Source organism: Panthera onca, chromosome C1 (genome assembly GCF_046562875.1).
Source record: "Panthera onca isolate mPanOnc1 chromosome C1, mPanOnc1 haplotype 2, whole genome shotgun sequence".
Taxonomy (NCBI): Eukaryota; Metazoa; Chordata; class Mammalia; order Carnivora; family Felidae; genus Panthera; species Panthera onca.
The window spans coordinates 213,017,971-213,038,688 of NC_138346.1; positions in this window are offsets into that span (position 1 = coordinate 213,017,971).

Below are 20,718 nucleotides of genomic sequence, written 5' to 3' on the forward strand. Positions count from 1 at the left end.
GGATTCCAGGCAAGGGGACTGGATACGCCGTGGTGCCCGGGTCAGGATGTCAAGGCCAGGCACAGGCAGGGGAGTGAACACTTCTTCCCAACTCGTGCAACTGTGTCCCCTCGGCCCTCACCTCCACTGGGGACAGGCCAAGTGGAGGTGGGTTGACATGGCGGCGGGAGCTATTTTGGTCACTCCAGCATCCCTACAACCTCGGTTATTTCAGCTCTGTTTTGGCCATATCGACACACTGCCTGTTCTATTATTTACTTACTATTTTTATTTCCACTGAGTCACTTTTAAAAAACTTAAATTTAGTTTAAAGGGAAACTTTATATCACCTCCATAAATGGGAAACCAGCATCCCTAGTCATAAATTCAAAGCAACATAAAAGTGAATACGTGACTGTTAAAATAAAAAATGTCAGCTCCCACGTGGGCAATGGCGCATTCGCCATGTGAAGGAAAACCTCAGTCAGTTGAATCTGACCTCCTGGCTGGTGCAGCATCAGGGTGGGGGTCAGGGGGTAGGTGACCCACCCGGAAGAACCAACGCTTTCTGGGTCCTTCCCAAGGAATTCAGTTGGAAGTTCCAAGGCTATAGGGGAAAAGGAAGATCTGGGGGATTTCTGTATATTTTGAACTTTATGGAACAGCATGTTAAGGGTATGCAAATACCCCACCAGCCACCATTTCTTCTCGAAGACTGATTGCTCAGGTGTATTGGGCTGGCAGTGTGGGTAGCCTGTCTGTGGTTCCTGCTCTCAGCTGGTCCTTGGGCTCCTAGGAGCCACAGCAAGAGTGAGGGGACTGTCCAGAGAGCACTGGCCTGAGAGTCAGGATGGAGGCAGCCAGGCACTGCTGTTACACTGCTGTGTGACCTAGGACAGCCCCGTGGGCCTCTCTGGACTTCTGTTTCTTCATCTGAGGGGGCGGAACAAGATGCATCCGGGGACCCTATGATGGCTGACTTTATGTGTCAATTTGGCATGGCTACAGTGTCCAGATATGTGGTCAAACGTTATTGTGGATTTTGAGTAAAGCAGTCTGCCTTCCGTAATGTGGGTGGGTCTCATCCAGCCAGTCGAAGGTCTCCATAGGACAAAAGACTGATCTCCTTCCAACAAGGAGGAATTCTGCAGCAGAGACCCGGGGACTTGAACTTCAGCATGGGCTCTCCTCTGGGTCTCCAGCCTGCTGGCCCATCCTGCAGATTTTGGATTTGCCAGCCTCCTTAATCACATGAGCCAATTCCTTAAATAAGTCTCTCCCTCTCTCTACATCTCCCATTTGTTCTGTTTCTCTGGAGAACCCCGACTGATACATACCCCCCCTTTAGTCATCGGCCCCCTCTTTGGCATCAGGCAGGACAGACAGATGCTCATGGAGAGGACGGTGGCCGGTCTCCAGTTCCCTCAGCTTTTTCTGCTGCCCTTGCGTGAACCTGACAGAAGAGCTCAGCTCAAAGTGGCTTGAACCAGCGAGCGGGTGTATCAGCTCATGCCTCTGGGGCCCAGTGGTAAGCCCGCCCCGCTGCTGGACTCAGCCTCTCAGTGGTCATCGATCGTCCGATTGTTTCCCATTGCTCCCCTCTCTTCCATTGCCGGTGTGGGTTTCGACTGGAGGACGGCTTCCTTCATGGCAGCAAATGGACTTCACACTTCCAGCTACGCCTCCCTGCACACCAGGAGGGAGATGTCCGCCCGGAATTCCAGCGAACGTCTTTGGCTGACTGGCCAGAGGGGTAACACGAATAGATGGGCTCAGACCTGGTTTGTTCGCAACCAAGCACCATGGTCAGGGGTGTGGGATGACCTTGTAGCAAGGGGGTTGGGGCGGGGTGGGGCTGGCCTCAGGCAAGCAGGGTGTTTTGGGGGTTTGTACAGGTGCTGAGCTCAGATGGAGCCCTGTGTGGTCCAGGCACTCTCCCTTCCCTGCTCTCCCTTCTGCTTCCTTTCCTCTCTCCTCCTTTCTCCCTCCTCTCCTCCCTTCTCTCTCCCTTTTATCCCCTTCCCACAGCCTTTCCTTCCCGGTGGCCGCAGGCTACAGCCCTGCCTTGGCCAGCTGCCCAGTCACCTACTGGGAGACGCCGATGTGTCCATACTGTCTCTGCTCAGCATGACTGTGCCCTCTTCTTCTGCTGGCAGAGCCCCTTCCTTTGGGAGAACGTCCCCCTGGCCACTCCATTTGGCTGTGGGGAGCTCTTCATCACCGGACCCCTTTCTGCTTAGTGAGAGCCCATGAGATCCTGGCTGGGCCAGTCAGATTTCCTCTCTAGGGTTTTGCATTCTCTCCTTCCCCTAAAGCCCGTGTCAGCTGGAGCCTTGCTCTCCCCTGTTATGTGGAGGGAGCTGTGTGCAGGAGAGAGAAAGAGAGAGAGAGAGAGAGAGAGAGAGAGAGAGAGAGAGAGATCCATGAGCCCATGAGGTTGAAGGACATTGTTTAGCCCCTGGATCCAGCTGTGTCTGAAGCCAGCTCTACCATACCTGGACTTTTTAGGTACTGGAGCTGCTAAGTACCATTTCCCCGCAAACTAGCTTGGGTTGGGCTTTGGTTCCTTGTGACTAAAGGCCCCTGACAGGCATACCAGTTTTCATTCCTGTATTAATTTCACCAGTGTGTATTCACCACTTCCTTCAGGCTGGGGATGCTGAAGGATGAGTATTATGACTAACCCTATCTCATAGGTGGGGAACGGAAGCATAGGGAATTTCAGCAATTTCCCCAAGGTCAATCACTTAGTCATGGTGGAGCTGGGATTTGAACCCCGGCTCTGCCAGTGTCTAATCAGCCAGCTCCGGACTGGAGCTGCTGTGAAGCCATCCATCTGAGGCCTGCCGCTAGGAAGTGACGGGGCTGGGATTTTCTCATGGCAGCAATTTCCACGTGCAGGTCAGAGCCTTGGGCTGGGGTCCGATCTTTCCTGAGAGCTGGCAAAGCCTCCCAGGCCGCCGAGGCGACAAGCGCTGATGGTAAAGGCCCAGCAGCTGGGCCCGGGCCTCCCTCCCCTGCATTCAGAGCAGGGACCCTGCTGATTTTCCAGAAGCAGCGTGGGTCATGCAGAGGGTTCAGGAGAAGTGGCCTTGCCCTGTGTGTGACTGACCTCAAACGGCGGCCGTTGGGGTAGCAGGGGCGATGGCAGAATGCGGAGCGGCTGATGCCAAGGAAGCCAGTGGGGCTCTGGCTGGAGGCAAAGTTGTAGGTCTGGTCTTGGTGGCAGGTCTTGGTGGTGGTGCCCCGTCACCCCAAGCTCTCCGGGGCCCTGGGCTCTCTGCTCTGATGAGAGGGGTGGGAGGCTAATCTTAGCGTCAACCCTCTGTCCCTCTTGATAAGAGCTGTGCCTTGTAACAGGGGTCTTCTAGAGACAAGGCCTTACCCCAGAGATGAAGACGGGTAGAGCTAGAATAACTGATTCACCTTCCTAAGGGGTGCCTGTCAGGGCCGTGAAGACCCCAGAGAAGCTGGAAGCTGGGCAGTTCTCCTGGGGAGGGGGGAGCCACCCCCATGCTGCTGCACCCCCCCCCCCCCCCCCCCGCCGTCCACCAGGTCAGGCTTCTTTCCTGAAACACTCAGGATGAAGTCGCCACTCCCTCCGGGAGGCCTTGCTGGTCTGTCCTGCTGTCCCCCAACCTGGACTGGCTGCAGTCACCATTGTCAAGGATTTCACACATTCAGTGACAGCTGATTACATTCAATTTAGACTCGGTCAAGCACTGTTGCTTACTTCTCCTTAATTTATTTAAACTGCTTTATCTCCCCCCCCCACCCCCGATTTCAACCCCTACCACCCCCTCTGCTCTGGTTCCACCATTTGGTTGCGTACCGCAAACACCTTGGGGTCCCTCGTACGTACCTGGTCCTGAGCTGCTTGGGCATGGAAGGCTCCAGGCTAGACAATCACGTGGTCGGCTTGAAGAAAACCTATCCCTGTGGAAGCTCGGTGCTCAGTGTGCCCTGCACTGGGGGGTGGGGCGGGGCGAGGCCGGGGAGAAAACTGGCTGAATGTCTCCAAGGATCACATGGGTCAGAGTGGGTTAGGTTGTGCCGTGGTAATAATGGCCCCAACCTGTCAGTGGTTTACAACAACAAAGGGTGTGTTTCTCACTCGCTAAACATCCATCGTGGGCTCGCTGGGGCTTTGCTCTCGTGTCATCTCACTCCAGAGCCCAGGTTGGTGAAGCAGCCACCCTCTTGAATGTACTGAACACCTTGGCACCGAGTTCTGGAAGGTTCTCCACTTCAGGGTACACCCCATTGGCCTGAGCTGGTCGTGTGGCCCCGCCCCACACCTGGAGGCCTGGAAGAGAAGGGCTGGGACCATGTGGGCAGAAGTACTAATGACCAACCCTAAGCACCTAGAACCTAAGGAATAGCCTGCCACTCCCTGGACCCCAGTCTTCCTCATCTTGCTGGATAGTGGCATCTCCACCCATGGTGGCATGCTCAGGCCCAAACCTAGGAGTTGCTCCATCCCCCTTTCTCTCCTCACCAGTCAGCCCACTGGAGGTATGAGTAGTGGGACCTTCCCATTGCCATGGCTGGTCTTGCTTACTCTCCAGAGCAGCCAAAAGGATCTTGTCTCCTTTTGGGGTTTCAAAAACACATATAATTCCTATAACATAAAAACCACCATTTAAAAGTGTATACTTCAGTGGTTTTAGTATAGTCGCTATGTGGTGCAAACCATTACGACTAATTCCAGAACATTCCATCCCCCAGAAAGAAATCCTGTAACCGATTAGCAGTCAATCCCTATTCTCCCTTCCCCTAGCCCTGGACAGCCACGGATCTGCTTTCCGTCTCTATTGATTTGCCTATTCTGGGTATTTCACATCATTGGAATCCTACAACAGGTAGCCTTTTGTGCCTGATTTCTTTCCTCTAGAATGGGTTCAGAGTTGTAGCCTGATTGAGTTTTCCATTCCCGTTTATGGCTAAGTAATATCCCATCGTGTGGGGAGGCTACGTGCTGTTAATCAAAAGATTCTACCCCACTGCTGCCCACAGGTCTCTAACAGCTTCTGCTTGGGGGTCAAGGTGAAGGCCACAAGGACCCAGGGCTTTGAGGGTCAGGCCCCACTGTGCTCATCTGACGCTCCTACTCATAATCCACTGTGTTCCAGCTGCACTGGCCTCCTTGCCTACCCTTGAACTGGCCACATTCATCCCAGCCCCATGACATTCATGATGGCTGATAACCTCTGCGTAGAAAGTTCTCACCCTGAATCCTGTTTTCATCTGTTTGTTGTTATTTTTTTTCCCTCTACAAACAGATACAACAGGAGAGAAAACAATGATCCTCCCCTCTATCCATCACCCAGATCTAGTGATTATTAATTCATGACCAATCAGTCTTGTTTTATTTATAGCCCTACTTTGTGTGTGTGTGTGTGTGTGTGTGTGTGTGTGTGAAGGTTTTTGTGAAGCAGAACTCAGGCATATTGTCATTTAATCTGTAGATATTTTAGCATTATCTCTAAAAGATAAAAAGACTCTTTACCAGAACCTAACCCCAATGCTATTATCACACAAGAAATAAACTCTATTTCCTTAATATCATCCAACATCAAATATCTGTGCATATTTCCCCCGTTGCCCCCCCCCCCTTTTCTTTTGGCAATGTTTTAAATTTATTTTTATTGAGTTTTTACTTGGAACATTGTGAGTTCCTACCTGTCTCCAGGTTCTTTTTTTTCTTTTTAAGTTTATTTATTTTTGAGAGAGAAAGAGAGCAAGCAGGGAGGGGCAGAGAGAGAGGGAGAGGGAGAAAATCCCAAGAAGGCTCTGCACTGCCAGCACAGAGCCCGACTTGGTGCTTGGCCATGAACCATGAGACCATGGCCTGGGCAGAAATCAAGATTCAGATGCTTAACCCACTGAGCCACCCAGGCACCCCTCCAGATTCTTTTTTCCAAAAGTAATCTCTACATCCAGTGTGGGGCTTGAATTTAAGAGATTAAGAATCACATGCTCTAACACCTACTGACCCAGTGCGACACCCCATGTGGCTCCTTTTTTTTTTTTTTTTTTTTTTTTTTTAGAGTAGTTGCATGACCAGCACAGGGCTGAAGGCTGAACTCGTGACGCTGAGATCAAGACCTGAGCTGATATTAAGAGTTGGAGCACTGGGTGTTGTATGGAAACCAATCTGACAATAAATTATATTAAAAAAAAAAAAAGAGACCAACTGAACCATTCAGGCACCACCGAGGTGGCTTTTCAAAATATTTATTTATTTATTTATTTATAGCACATGCACACCTGTGCATGAGCAGGGGAGAGAGAGAGAGAGAGAGAGAGAGAGAGAGAGAGAGAGAAGAATCCTAAGCAGGCTCCACACCTAGGGCAGAGACTGATTTGGAGTTTGATCCCACAGTTAGGAAACTGTGCTGTGTATACATTAGAGTTTCCTGCTGTCTGGAGTTTGCAGATTGCATCTTTTATGGTGCCATTGAACATGTTCCCTTGTCCACTGTCCCTGCAAAGTGGCAGTTCCATCTAGAAGCTTGATCAGAGTCAGGCGAGGTATTTTTGCAAGAGTCCATATATGGTCATCCTGAATGCTTTCATCGGGAGGCACACAGTGGGAGGCATGTTTTGTCTCTTTTTGTGAGTTACATTGCCCCTGAGGGTCACTGCATACATGCATGAACGTACTGGGTGGTGTCACAGTGGTATTCTAGCCCAGCAGTCTTCAACTGGGGTGACTTTGCTCTGAAGGGACATTTATCAATGACTGGAGACATGATTGGTTGTCACGACTGGAGAGATGTTACTGGCATCTGCTGGGTAGAGGTCAGGGATCCTAACCATTCTATAATGCACAGGACAGCCTTCTCAGCTGTTACCCAGCCTGGCCATCCATATTTCCAAAGCTGAGAATTCCTAGCCTTTTCTTTGTGGAGATTGAATCAGTGGGCCAGTTCTTCAATTTTCTGCAATAAAGGTATGTGTCCACACAGGCTGTGGCCTCATGGGGCATGGAGGGGACTTTCCACCTGTTGACTTTGGGTTTGTTGGGGCCAGAGAGAGGGGTATTAGCAGACCTGATAGGAGCAAAGTCTTGAACTGTATCTTTTCTGTGCTTATTTACTGTTATTTATTTACTTTTTAAAATGTGTATTTGGAGAGAGAGAGAGAGAGCGTGAGTGTACAAGCAGAGGGGCAGAGACAGAAGGAGAGAGAGAGAGAGAGAGAGAATCCCAAGCAGGCTCCACGCTGTCCGCACAGAGTCCAACATGGGGCTCGATCCCATGAACGGGGAGATCATGACCTGAGTCGAAATCAAGAGTCCAACGCTTAACCGACTGAACCCTCCAGGCACCCCTGCTTATTGCCTTTGAAATGTAAGCATGCACACATCCACACACACACACAGACACACAATTTCTTAGATAAATAGCAACATATTATACACACCTTGCCACCTCCACTTTCCACTCAACAGTATGGCCTTGCGGATAGTCACGGTGTAGGGGCATTTGGAGCTCCTCCCCCTTCCTTCCTACAGGGGCCGGGCTCATCCAGCCACACCCCTACTGATGTTATCCGGGCTGTTTTGGGTCTGGCTTTTACAAACAGAGCTGCAGTGAATAGCTTGTGCAGACATATTTTTGCCAGTGCATTTTTGTTACTGCAGATATTTTCTTGGCTACTTTCTTCTTCTCCTTTGGGATTCTGCTCAAATAAATGTCACCTCCTCAGAGTAGTCGTCCTTGATCAGCCCTATCCCCCAGTCACTACTGAATCTATCCATTACACTGTATTGTTTCCTCTGTCTTGCCCTGGTGATGAATGTATTGTCCCCTCCCCCACAGCGGAAGCTCCCACAGGCCAGGGACTTTTTCTTATTCTCCCCCATAGACGCAAAGCTCAGTATCTGGTAGAGGGATTGACGGGTTCCCAGGATGTGGGACTGCCAGTCTTTAAAACCAGGACAGTCTGTGGGCACTGGGAAGATCCAGTTACCCTACCCGTCATAAAGTAGGTGCTCATTAAATATTTATTGCATGAATGCTGAAAAACCTGGTGGTAGATGTGTGTTGTCTAACCTATATAACATCTAATGAAACGTATTTTGATTAGATAACTTTTTAAAATTTTTTTTAATGTTTTTATTTATTTTTGAGACAGAGAAAGACAAAGCATGAGCAGGGGAGGGTCACAGAGAGACACAGAATCCAAAGCAGGCTCCAGGCTCTGAGCTGTCAGCACACAGCCCGACGCGGGGCTCGAACTCACAAACCGCGAGATCATGACCTGAGCCTAAGCCGGACGCTTAACCGACTGAGCCACCCAGGCGCCCCTAGATAACTTTTACAAACTCGAGTATTTCATATGAAAATCTGGGTCCTGTTTTCCGAAAAAAAGCAGACGATCTCCCGTCACGGGGCCTTACACTCCCGCATGGCAGCTGTCAACTGGAGTAGAATTTTGGCCTTCTGTGTAGATGGGGCCGACGCCCCACAGCACCCAGTGCTCACATGACACTCAGCTGCTGACCCGCTCAGCCCTGGCAGGTGTTTGGGGTTTTGTGGCCTCATGGCCTAGCAGTTGGAGGCATCAACTTTTGAACCAGACAGATTTGGATTCAGGCCGGGACTGGGATGCCTACTAGTTCTGCAACCTCGGCTGGTCCTCCCCCCGCTCCCCCGCTCTCTGGGCCTCAGTTTCCTCCACTCTGCCTCCTTCTACCCTCCTCAGGGTTGAGGAGTTTCTAGACACTCCTGTTCCAACATGAAGGTCTTTCCAGGTGGGGAATCAGAGAGCTGAGCCCTGGAGAGCCTAGTGCTTCTTGAAACTTCCTCCTGTGCCCTAGAGGGGGCACTGAGCTCAGTGCTGGCTCAGCCAAGGCCGGGTGCTGTGTAAGGAAGACCTGGTGTGCTCCAGGCTAGTAGCAGGGGCAGGACCCCCAGTGTGGAGGTTACCATGACGATCACCCCATAAGGTGGGTGTGGGGGTGCAGGGACTGGAGACCAGAGGAGGAAAGGAGAGGAGTCTCGGGCGAAAGGTTCTCTGGCAGAGGAGGGAGTGCTGAGCTGATGGCAGGGGGCGGGTATTTCCCTTCTGGCTCTGATCCCTCTTAAAATGCAAATCCCTTGGGAGGGTCAGGTGCTGTCAATGCCTCTTTCAGTTATGAAAAATGGAAGATGTGAGGCCCTGACAGCCTGAAATCAGTGGACTCAGGCTCCCTCTCTCCTCAGTTCCCATCCTCATACCCTGTGACCATGTGGGCTCTTCAGTTCAAGGCAAGACTCGGGGGTGTGGCTCCCCGGTCGCCGTCCATCTGGGACAGCCTCTGCCCCCACTGACGGGCCTAAAAGATGCACCATTCTGTGCTCCAGGCTTCCCCTAGGGATCCCCTCCTCCTTTCCCACATGAGCTATCTCCTCTTCCAGGAAGTCTTCCAGGAATGCTGCCTCCACAGTCCTGGAGAGGTACCCACTGTGCTTCCTGAGCCTGTATTCCTTCCCTCAGAACTTGGCCCATCCTCTGTGACTGCTGCACTTACTTGTTTCTCTAGTAGTGTTGTGAATCCCAAAGGCACAGGGACTGTGGTCTGCCTCGTTTGCCTGCGTATAGCGGATGTGAATAACAGTGTGCGAATGGTTGAAGATGTGGTTCCCTACTACAGTTTAGCTGGGGCTGCTGTGAAGGTAAGAGGGGAGAGGGAGTGATTGAGGGAGAAATCAGAGGAGAGGGGTATCTGTAGCTTGGATAGGGGCTCGTCTGCCAAAGCCCACGCCTCGGCAGCCTTGCAAAGTCATCTCCGGTTTGCTGTCCTTACAACTCATGACCAGTGTGGGCAGGGATGTTCCCTATTGGGGTAGTGGTGGGGTAAGCAGCTGAGATCCCCCCACCCCCCGGCCCCGACAAGGTTTGGGCCTCGGATTCCTCCATGGAGGCTGGGCTCAGGGAGTGGTGCTGGGCTGGAGGAAGGGGAGGGAGCCCGTGTGTGTATATGTGTGTTTATAGTTGGAGCTACTGGTCCCACCTGTCATGACTTATTCAGGACCCGATCGCAGATTGCCTCACGGGCGGACAAGTCAGGGGTGTACCTTCCTCTCCTCTCCCGCTGGCCATGTCCCAGTTTCTTGCCTTTTGTCCCACACCTACTTAACTAGGGGTAGAGGGCACTGGCCATTTGGCATCCTCCAGCCTGCCAGCAGAGGAACAGGGCAGACTGGATCACCTTGACCCAGGAAAGATGCCTGGAGGTGGGGTTGGGGACTTCCCTTCAGCAAGGGCCCTATGCTGGGGACTTGTCCCTGAGGTCTAACGCAGATCATATATGCTGCACATACAAATGCTTCCCCAGTGACCTTGCCCTTGACCAGGCGGTTAGGTCCATGGCTGTGTGGCCCTGCCCTGTGCAGACCTGCAGCTATCAGCCGTCAGCTGTGTGGGGAGATATGGCAGGCTTTTCCGCTTCCTTTTCCCCCTTTCTCTCCACCGAATTGAAAAAGAGTGGTCATAAATGTGGCAGGTTCATTAACTAGAAAATACACTCCAAACCACACAAATGAAATTCAACCGACTGGCAAAATAACATTTTTTATTGCTTTGCTCTTCATGGGTGAGAGGGAGGTCTTTGTCTCTGTCTTTGTGTGGTTCTGAGCATCTTCATAGTGGCTCTGGCAGCCCCTGTTGGGGCTTGGTCTTGTTCTGACCAAGCGTAGTTCTAAAATGTCGCTCCTGGTGTGGGTCAGCCCTGCAGGATTCGCCTATGGCTGGCAAGGCCCCCGGGGAACAGGGCGGGGGTGAAGCTGGGGCCCAGGGAGGCTCAGTTCTTTTTTTTTCTCAAGGTCACACTAGCTTTTTGGGCCTATGAACTTTTAAGGATCCTGCAAAAATATCTGAGGCCTTAAAATATTTATTGGCTGCAAAATGGGAAAAGAAAACGGTGAAATCGAAATTAATAAATGTTAAATGTCTACAAAATGTAACGTTAGGTCAACTGCATTAATTACTACATTAGGCATTCATAAAAGTGTCATTACTCGTAAAAGCAATTTGTCAGCTACATTTTCTCACTTGGTAAGAAATCCCGGGTAAGGAAGAGAATGGACGAGAAGGAAGGCATAGCCAACTGCCCGTTAAGTCAGTGCCTGGTAGCCAAACAATTCCAAGAACAAAATTATAAAAATCCTGTAAAAAGATTGTTGGCAAAAATGTCATATTTATTATGAGCTGTTGGTGCACTTTGCTCTGATAGAGGGGAGGACTTTAAAAGTCCTCTTGTCTTGGGCCTGGCCTAGGTCTGGGGCCTGCCCTTGGTGTCTGAGAAGCCTCAGCCAGGGCCTTCCCAGCACTTGCACGGCCGGTAACCCTTCACCACAGCTGAGGGAGGCACTTTAGCAGAGATAGGAAGGAGCCTGCCCAGGCCCCTCTTACCCCTCTGATTCTGTTGCCAGAGTCGCTTTGCAGGGCTGGTTGCCATGTCCCCATTAGGAAAAGCCCCCCGGAGTCTGGGAGCACAGCTGGAAGCCACAGCCTGGGTAGTTTGGGGATTAAAGCCACAGGCTCAACTGTGGAGAAGCCTGAGGGTTGGGTCTGGCTCGGCCCTGGCTGGGCAGAGATGTTGCAGAACTGGCCCATGAAAGACACCTAAAGACCATATCTGGTCCAGCATCAGATCTTAGCTGTCTCTGCCACAAGGAGCTGTGTGACCTTGAGTGAGATGCTTTCCCTCTCTGGGCCTCAGTCCTTCACTTGACAGTTGAGGGTACTGACCCATCCCTTTGAAGTATGAGAGCAAGAAGAGGTCTGTTAATGTAATCTCCCCGCTTTGCAATGGAAAAGGTGGAGGCTCAGAGAAGGGAAGGGAGCTGTCCAAGGTCCCAAGGGGGGATAGGTCGGAGGCAAGGCCAGAACTCCCTTCTGATTCCCACTGTGCTATCACCCTTCTTGCTTTTGTCTCCGCTTCCTCCGCTATAGGGTCCTCCTGCAGGGCAGACCAAGGGACCCAGCCCCTGTGGGGACCCAGGTATCCAAGGGCCTCAGGCCACTGAAAGCAGGTGACCAAGTCATTTCCCCCAGAGGCTCTCATCCCTTCCCCTCCCCACCCTTGAGAAAGTACTGGACTTGGAGCCAGAAAGCTGGGCTGTAGGCCCTCTCTCCTTGTGTAATGGATGTACAGCCTTGGGCAAGCGCTCAACCAGGTTCTCAGGTTTTGAAATCTATATGAAGAAGCAGAGACAAGCTCTGCTCACCCCGGGGAGGGTAGGTGGGTGGTGGTGACAGCAGCTACCAGCAGCCATTTCCCTGGGCCCAGACCTCCTCTGGAAGAGGCACCCCCTGCCCACCCAGGAGAGATGTCATGAAATCTATGATTTGTCACACAGAAACTGCTCCATCTGGAGAGAGAGAGAGCCAGAGCCCATGCCTTTCAGAGCTCCGTTGGAGAACCTGAAGTGTCCAGAGTCTCCCAATGTGGCCAGGAACCTCCTGATTGGGGTCTTTCCTGGAATGAGGTCCTGGCTCCCTGGAGGAGGGGGTTGCCAAGGGGTGGGGCCTGGGCTGGGCACCTGGGCACACCTTTTCTGGACGGGGGCTTGTAGTGAGCAGCAACGTGTTTCCAGCCTTTGGTCAGCTGACTCTGGAGAATGTTCTGGGTAACACTGAACACAGGCTCCCTTGAAGCCAAACAATCTGGGAGGAAATAAAATTGGGGATAATATCTTGGGGAAACCTATGGTCCTTTTTCCTCCACCTCTGCCTCATTCTAAAAGGGATTCACAGATGAAATCATAATGAATATTGATATTTCTCAAGCACATGTTACGTGCCAGGCACCATACTGAGCATTTTACATGCATTATCTTATTTAACCCTTGCTGTAGCCCTATGGGAGTAGGTGCTGTTTATTATCCCCATTTTATGGACGGGGAGGCTGAGATTCCTGTGACTGGCCTAAGGCCACACAGCTAGGATGTAGCAGTTCAGGGATTTGGAGGTGAATCAGGGCCCTAGAGCCCCAGCCCTTAACTTCTAGGTCATGCTGCCCTTCCTGACACGTTGGTGCCAATGCCCTGGGAACTGAGGCTCTTACTGGGACCCTTGGGATGGCCACCCTCCCCTTCTGTGTCTCCTGACTCCCTGGAACTGGGCCTGACTGGCACAGAGGGGCTCCAGCTGCCCTCCCCTTGGCTCTTTTCTGCAAGAGGGTCAACGTCCCAAGACCCTTGACACCCGGCCCAGTGTGCTCCCCAATTCAGCGCTCACCAGCAAGGAGCCAGGGACAAAGAGGAATTAGGAGCCGGAAGACTGTGGCTTGAAGCCAAGTGGGGGTGCTCCAGGAGGGGGCCGTGAGGTTAATGAAAAATCTGTCCCTGCACACGTTGGCAGCAATAGCACTGTGATGATCTCTCCGCCTGAGGCCCTCTGGACCTGCCCCACTGACTCGATTCAGTGCGATCGATTGGCAGGGGCTCTGTAAGAGCTGAGGGTCAGGAGAATTGATGTCCAAGGGCCTGGTGGGGCCGTTCCTGTGGAGCAGAGTGAAGAGAATGGCTGGAACGGGGGCCTCAGTTGTGGTCCGGATGACATTTCCGACCCCTGCCTGCAGAAGGGAAGGGGATGCTGTCCTAAAAGATCACATGATGGGGGTCCTGCCTTTGTGGCTTCCTCTCCATCCCTGGTGCATGGACCACCAGGCCGCGTTTCCCAGGGCACAGACCCTGCTGCCTCACTGGCCCGTCTGACCAGCTCCTCTCTCTAGGTTTCTCTGTCGACTGCTCAGAACCTTCTGTGGCTTCCAGCTACCTCTTGTGCTCATCTCCCCATCCATTCTCACGCTTCATGCCCTTCTCAGAGCGCTTATCCAGATCCCAGTCTCTAAGTCCGAACACTTTCCTGAATTCCAGACCCACAGATCCTCCTGCCCATTGGGCATCCCCATCTGGACAACCCCATGCCCCTCAGACTCAACAAAGCCAAGCAGGACCTGCCATCCTCCTTCTGCACCCGCCCCCCTCCACACCTGCTTTCTCTGCTCCAAGTCTCCCCATTCCAGTCAATGGCAGAGACACACACTTGATCAACACACAGGCAAACATGACTGTTTCAGACGATGTTCCGTGAGATGCAGGGAGCAAGTGGGGTAACACAGTGGGAGTGACTGGGAGTGGGGCGGGGTGTGTTTGGTGGTCAAGGGCAGCCTCTCAGAGAAAACACATTTGATATGAGAGGCCAATGATAAGGCAGAGTTGGTTTCGCAAGGATCAGTAGAGTTTTCTGAAATAGCCAGTGCAAAGGCCCTGTGGTGGAAACAATGAGGCTGGTATGCTTGGGAAGCAACAGGAAAGCTTGTGCAGGGATGCGTACATGGAAATGTGCGGGATGAAGTCAGAGAAGTCAGCAGGCAAAGAGTTTGAATTTTTTTTTTCTGGTATGAGAGCCACTGAAGGCTTTTAAGCAAGGGAGAGGTGGTCACGTCTAATTTATATATTAAAAAAATTTTTTTTTTTTACTCTTGAAAGAGAGAGATAGAACATGAGTGGGGGAGGGGCAGAGAGCAAGGGAAACACAGTCTGAAGCAGGCTCCAGGCTCTGATCTGTCAGCACAGAGCCCAACACGGGGCTAGAACTCACGATCTGTGAGATCATGACCTGAAGTTGGTTGCCCACCTGACTGAGCCACCCAGGCACCCCACATCTGATTTATATTTTTAAAAGATCCCTCTGGCTGTTAAGCGGGCAGGGATGCTGGAAGCAGTAGGGAGTTGACTTGGAAAAGGAATTTAGGGACAGGGATGTATGAGGAAGCATATTTTGGGATAGGTTTTGGAGACAGAGCCAATAGGACTTGCCAGTTGGGTGCAGGGAGTGGGCACACAGTGGGATCCAGGATGATGCCTGGGCTTGTGGCCCAAGTGACTGAGGTGGAGCCCTGTGCCTTTGGGTTCCAACAGGAGTAGAGGGAGACTGGGATTTCTGTATATATTGCTGAGCACTTATTGCATGTGTAGCTCTGTTTTAGGTGCTGGAAATACAGTCGTAAGACAGCACTTGTGCCCTCTGGGAATGCTGACTTCAGTGGCTGAGGTGGCCATAACCAATGAATATGTAATGTGATGAGGAACAGTGACAAGAACTAGGAAAAATTTAAGTGAGATAAGGAGATAAAGAGCACTGGGGATGTTCTTTAATTTTTGTTTTTAATGTTTATTTATTTTTGAGACAGAGCATGAGCAGGGGACGGGTAGAGAGAGGGAGACAGAATCCTTAGCAGGCTCCAGGCTCTGAGCTGTCAGCACAGAGCCCGACGTGGAGCTCGAGCCCATGAACCATGAGATCATGACCTGAGCTGAAGTCGAACGCTTAACTGACTGAGCCACAGGTGCCCCCTGGGGATGTTCTTTAGAAGGGTGGTTGGGGGAGGGCTCTAAGGAGAGGACCTTTGAATAGAGACCTGAGGGAATGAGAGGTAAGCTGTCTGTATATCTTGGGGGAAGAGCATGCAGTCAGGAAGAACAGCATGTGCAAAGGCCCTGAGGTCATAACACAGATGTCCTTGTGCTGGCGCACTTCAGAACAGACACACTGGGGGCTAATGAGAGTAGGTGAGCATTTTCCTGTTTCTCACACTCATGAAAATTCACTAGCAGGAACATTTCTTTTTCCTTTCCAATAATTTCTAGGTTTAAGAAGGAGCCACTGGGTAGAGAGGTCAAAGCTTCTTTTGGGAAAGAAAAAAGGAGAGTCCCACCCTCTCTGGTGCAGGACCCTCACCCCCCCCCCCCCAAGTGTTTGCTCTGGAATCCCTTCCTATCACTGGGGGCAGGGGTGTGAATTAAGTTCAGTGACACAAATTATCTTAATGATAACGGTGTGTAATGACCTAATGGCTTCATAGGGCTATTTTCTATGGTCACAGAAGTCGCCTCAATGCTGCACTGCCCAAGAGCACCGGAACACCCACACCCCAGAGAGCTTTCACCCTGATTTAGCCCCACAACACTCCCACTTAAGGTGGGTGGGCCAGCACCCCCAATTTAACACTATCGACCTCAGGGGATGAAGACAGACCTCCAGTTGGAGCTTCCAAACTCCTTCCTACTATGGGTTTTCCCCCTTCCCCAGCAACCTCCAGGTGCTTTGGGGAAACTGAGGTCACTGTCCTCAGTTTGTACATGTGTAGCATCTGGGGAAGGGGGATGGGAGCAGGGCCTCCCCACTTCCCAGATGAAAACACCATTTCGTCTCTTGGTGACTCTGACTCTTTAAAAATGCTGTTCAAACTCATGTCTTTCTTTCCCCCTGGCCACGTCTTTCCAGGAGCCTCTGCCCTTGGCTGTCGGTCTGCAGCTGGCTTCCCCTCCAGCCCTGCCCTTCCTATCTCTGCGTCAGAAATCCAGCAGGCTGGACATGAGTCCCTGGAGTCCCTGGGTTGGGAGAGATAGTTGTTCCAAGTGATGAAATTCACAATGGGGGACAGAGCCCACCTCTTCTTTAGACTCATTAAGCCAACAACAGCAGCAGCAACAGCAGAAATAATAATAAAGCACTCGTTGCATGCTGAACACTTTTCATACATAGCCTCACGACTGACTGTCGTCATCCCCATTTTGCAGAGGTAAAAACTGAGGCTTGGAGAGGTTGAGAGCCTTGCCCAAGGTCGCACTCTCAGTAAGAGGCAGAGGAGGGATTTGAACCCTCACCTGGCTGACTGCGCTGCTCTCTGCCTGTACCTGAGCTCCCAGCCCTGTCACTCATCAGGGGGCCTTGACGGCTGCCTCTCCTAGGCCCCATCTGGATGTGCTGTTCCTTACAGGGGTCTCTGGTGCTGGTTTTCCCATGGCAGGTGGGCTGGCCTCTCCCTTGAGCTGGGCAGTAAGCAGCTTTGGCATGTGGAGACAAGGCGAGCGCCGAGAGGCATGGGTGGGATGCCATGGCATCCATCACATGGGTATAGTCACAAGGAGTAGGGGGGAGGATCAGGAGGGTTTCTGGGGGTGAAAAGCTTCAGGAAAAGCTTCAGAAAGGCAAGAGTCATCTTCCAAATGGAAGGGATCACAGTTAAAACTGAGTATGAATACCCACCCACCCCGGCCCCAACTCCTACAGCACACATCATGACCAAGGTTTAGTGCATCCATCTGGCTGCCACTTCTGGCAAAATGAAGTGAGGCTTTGCTTGATTTCCAAGTGAGAGATTGTTTCCTGGGTCAGGAAGCTAATCCTGCTGTGTGGGAGATGTGAGTGTTGCCAGTGACCCCCGAAAGGGCTGTAGATCTAGGGTGTCTCCCAGTCCTCCTAGTTGGAAGCCTACTCTCCCAACATCCCCCCAGAGCTCCTGCCTACCCTGTCCCTTCTCCCAGCTTTTAGTGTCCCCAAGCCATGGATGCTGGAGCCACTGACAGAGCGAGGAAATCAGGTTGAGCAGCACTGGGGGAAAAAAATGAGAGGAGGAAGATCTGGGGACATTAAGTTTCAGGGGCTTGGAAAGCATCCAGTTGTAGACAGATTACAAAGTAGGCAGCTAGAAGATACTCAATAGATTCTCCATTAATTTGGGGGAAAAATGGAAGAACTTTGTAAAGCATCTCCACTTTATTTTTAAAAGTTTATTTATTTTTTTGAGAAAGAGAGAGAGAGACCATGAGCCGGAGAAGGGCAGAGACGGGGAGAAAAGGAGAATCCCAAGGAGGCTCCACATTTTCAGCGCTGAGCCTAATGCAGGGCTCGAACTCACAAACCGTGAGGTCAAAATCAAGAATCGGGTGCTTAACTGACTGAGCCACCAGGTGCCCCAAAGCATCTCCACTTTTGTGAATAGTAATGGTAATAATCAGAATAAAAACAATGGCTGCCATTCATCCAGCACTAGGCACCACCCACTTGTAGTAAGTAATTTGTGAACATTTTTCTTATTGAATCCTCTCGCCCCAGAGAAGCCATAGGTAGGCACACGGAGGGCCTCCCCAGGTGCTTGTCCTACGTCATTTCCTTGGAAGTCATGAGGGCGCAGTGAGGATGTGGGAGGGTGGCCAGTGCCACTGCTGAGCCTGGTTCTTCCCGTCAGAGCCTTGTTTCTCTAACAACCCTCAGAGTTACCTGGTTGTGTCTGTTTTGCCTCGTGAACTGTGAGCCCCAGGACAAAGACTGCTTTTCTCTCACTCCTATCTTTACTGCTCACATGGGGGATTGCTGAATACATGAATAAGGAAACCCAACGGTCAGTTTCTCTAGGACAGGCTCCTTCAGACCTGGGAGTGGTGTTTCCCCTGGGACATCTAGGTTCAAGTTGACCCCACATTAAATGTAGAGGGAGGGCCCCAAGAACCCTGGCCTACAGCTTTCTGATAACTCCTTCTCCTTCTTTTGAAAGTCAGTAATATGCTGATTATAAACTGCTGTGTAACAAACTGTCCCCAAACTTAGGAGCTGTTTTAGTCAGTGTTCTCCAGGAAAACGGAACCAATAGGACATTATTTCTCTCTCTCCCTCTAAATATAGATAGATAGATATAGATATAGATATAGATATATACATATGAAGATTTTTTTTATAGGAATTGGCTCATGTGATTGTGGAGACTGAGAAGTCCCACCATCTGCTGCCTGCAAGCTGGAGAGATAGGAAAAGCAGGTGGTGTCATTCAGTTGAGTCCAAAGGCCTGAGGACTAGGGTAGCTGATGGTATAAGGTCTGAGTCCAAAGGCCCAAGAATTGTGGGGGTTGGGGGGGGCAATGGTGTAAGCGCCAGTCAGAGACTGAAGGCCAAGAACCAGGAGCACCAATGTCTGAGGCAGGAGACAGTGGATGCCCTTGCTCAAGCAAAGAGAGGAAATTTGCCCTTCCTCTGCCTTTCTGTTCTATTCCTACCCTAGATGGATTGGATGATGCCCACCATGTCTGAGAGGTGATCTTTTTTACTCAGTCTACTGATTCAAACGCTAATGTCTTCTGGAAACACCCTCACAGACAACCTAGGATTAATATCTCACTGGCTATTTTGTCATCCCTTAGCCCAGTCAAATTGACACACAATATTAACCACCATGTCCATCCCTTGTCAACCTGACACCCACACCCATCTCCATAAACTGTACTTAATCTCCAAATAAGGACAATCACAAGGTCATAATTCTACCTAACACGATTGACTAGGCTGCATATGAGCAAAACACGCTAACTCCTCCGGCAGAAGAAGAGGTAAAGTCCTTGAGTGATGTGTACTCTTCTTGATATGCCACAACTTAAATAGTGTGATATAAAATCAGCAATATGTGAAAACTGACGTTAAGTCAGTACATTTATGTTATATGACCAGGGAATAAGAGAGGAAAGAAAAGAGAGATATTTGCTTCATACATGTATATATATACACACAAACATAGTCATAACAATAAGGAGGAAATACTGATGGTAATTACGGTCCTCATTTCTGTAACTGGTCATTTGGTCATAGCTGGTATTTATAACTATCTTCTTCTGTTATACATGCTGTATTCCCTCTGCCTTCAGCAACACCTCAGCTAGTCATGGTCTTTTATGTGGTGGGGTGACCCAAACCTTCATTCCTAAAGGGTCTGGGTCATTCATAGTCCTGCCAGAATTAAGTTGTTACAGTTTTCCATTGACTCAATTTTTTTAAATGTTTTTATTTGTTTTTGAGACAGAGAGAGACAGAGCATGAGCAGGGGAGGGGCAGAGAGAGAGACACAGAATCTGAAGCAGGCTCCAGGCTCTGAGCTGTCAGCACAGAGCCCGACGTGGGGCTCGAACCCACAGACTGTGAGATCATGACCTGAGCTGAAGTCAGACGCCCAACCGACTGCACCACCGAGGCGCCCCTAGTTTTCCATTGACTTTAATCACAGGGCATGGTAACACTAAGAGATGCCCTAAGAGATCTCCTGTATTCCAGGCATACTCTTCCATATTCCTTTGGGGAGTAAGAGCTCAATTTCCCCTTGGAAGTCAGGATCAATCACCCCAGCCAGGACTGTGATTCCCTTCTTTGCCTGTTGACTCAGAGGCCTGAAGTTCCCAAAGTCACTGGGTGGCAGTCTTAGCTTCCAGTTCAATGGAATCATTGTGTCTCCCGGTAGATGCATTTGTCCCTCTGGAACTAAGACCTCTAGTCCAATTAGAGCATAAAGTTTCTGGAACAGGAAGCAAAAATTTTGCTAGTGAGTCACTAAGGTTAATAGCGAGTGGTGCCGCTCTAATTTCTACCCTTGATTTTTGGACTGTGAATCCTGTCTATTGGAGAAACAACACCGTATATTGGAGCATATATAGCCTTCTGGAGAACCTTGCCCCAGCCCTACAAAGTATTACCACCTAGTCGACACTGTAATTGAGTCTTCCAAGGGCTATTCCACTGTTCTATCAAGTCAGCTGCCTTAGGATGGCAGGGAGCATGATAAGACCAATGAATTCCATGATCATGAGCTCATTGCCACACTTCTTTTGTTGTAAGTTAATTCCTTGATCAGAAGTAGTGTTGTGTGGAATACTGTGACAGTAGGTAAGGTACTCTCTAAATCCACGGATGGTAGTTTTGGTAGAAGTGTTACATGGAGGGGAGGTAAGTCTATATCCAGAATAAGTGTCTATTCCAGTAAGGACAAAAAGCTGCCCCATCCGTGATGGAAGTGATCCAGTGTAACCAACCTGCCATCAGTAGCTGGCTGATCCCCTTGGGAAATGGTGCCCTACTGGGGGCTCTGTGTTGGTCTCTGATGATGGTGAATTGGGCACTCAGCAGTGGCCATAGCCA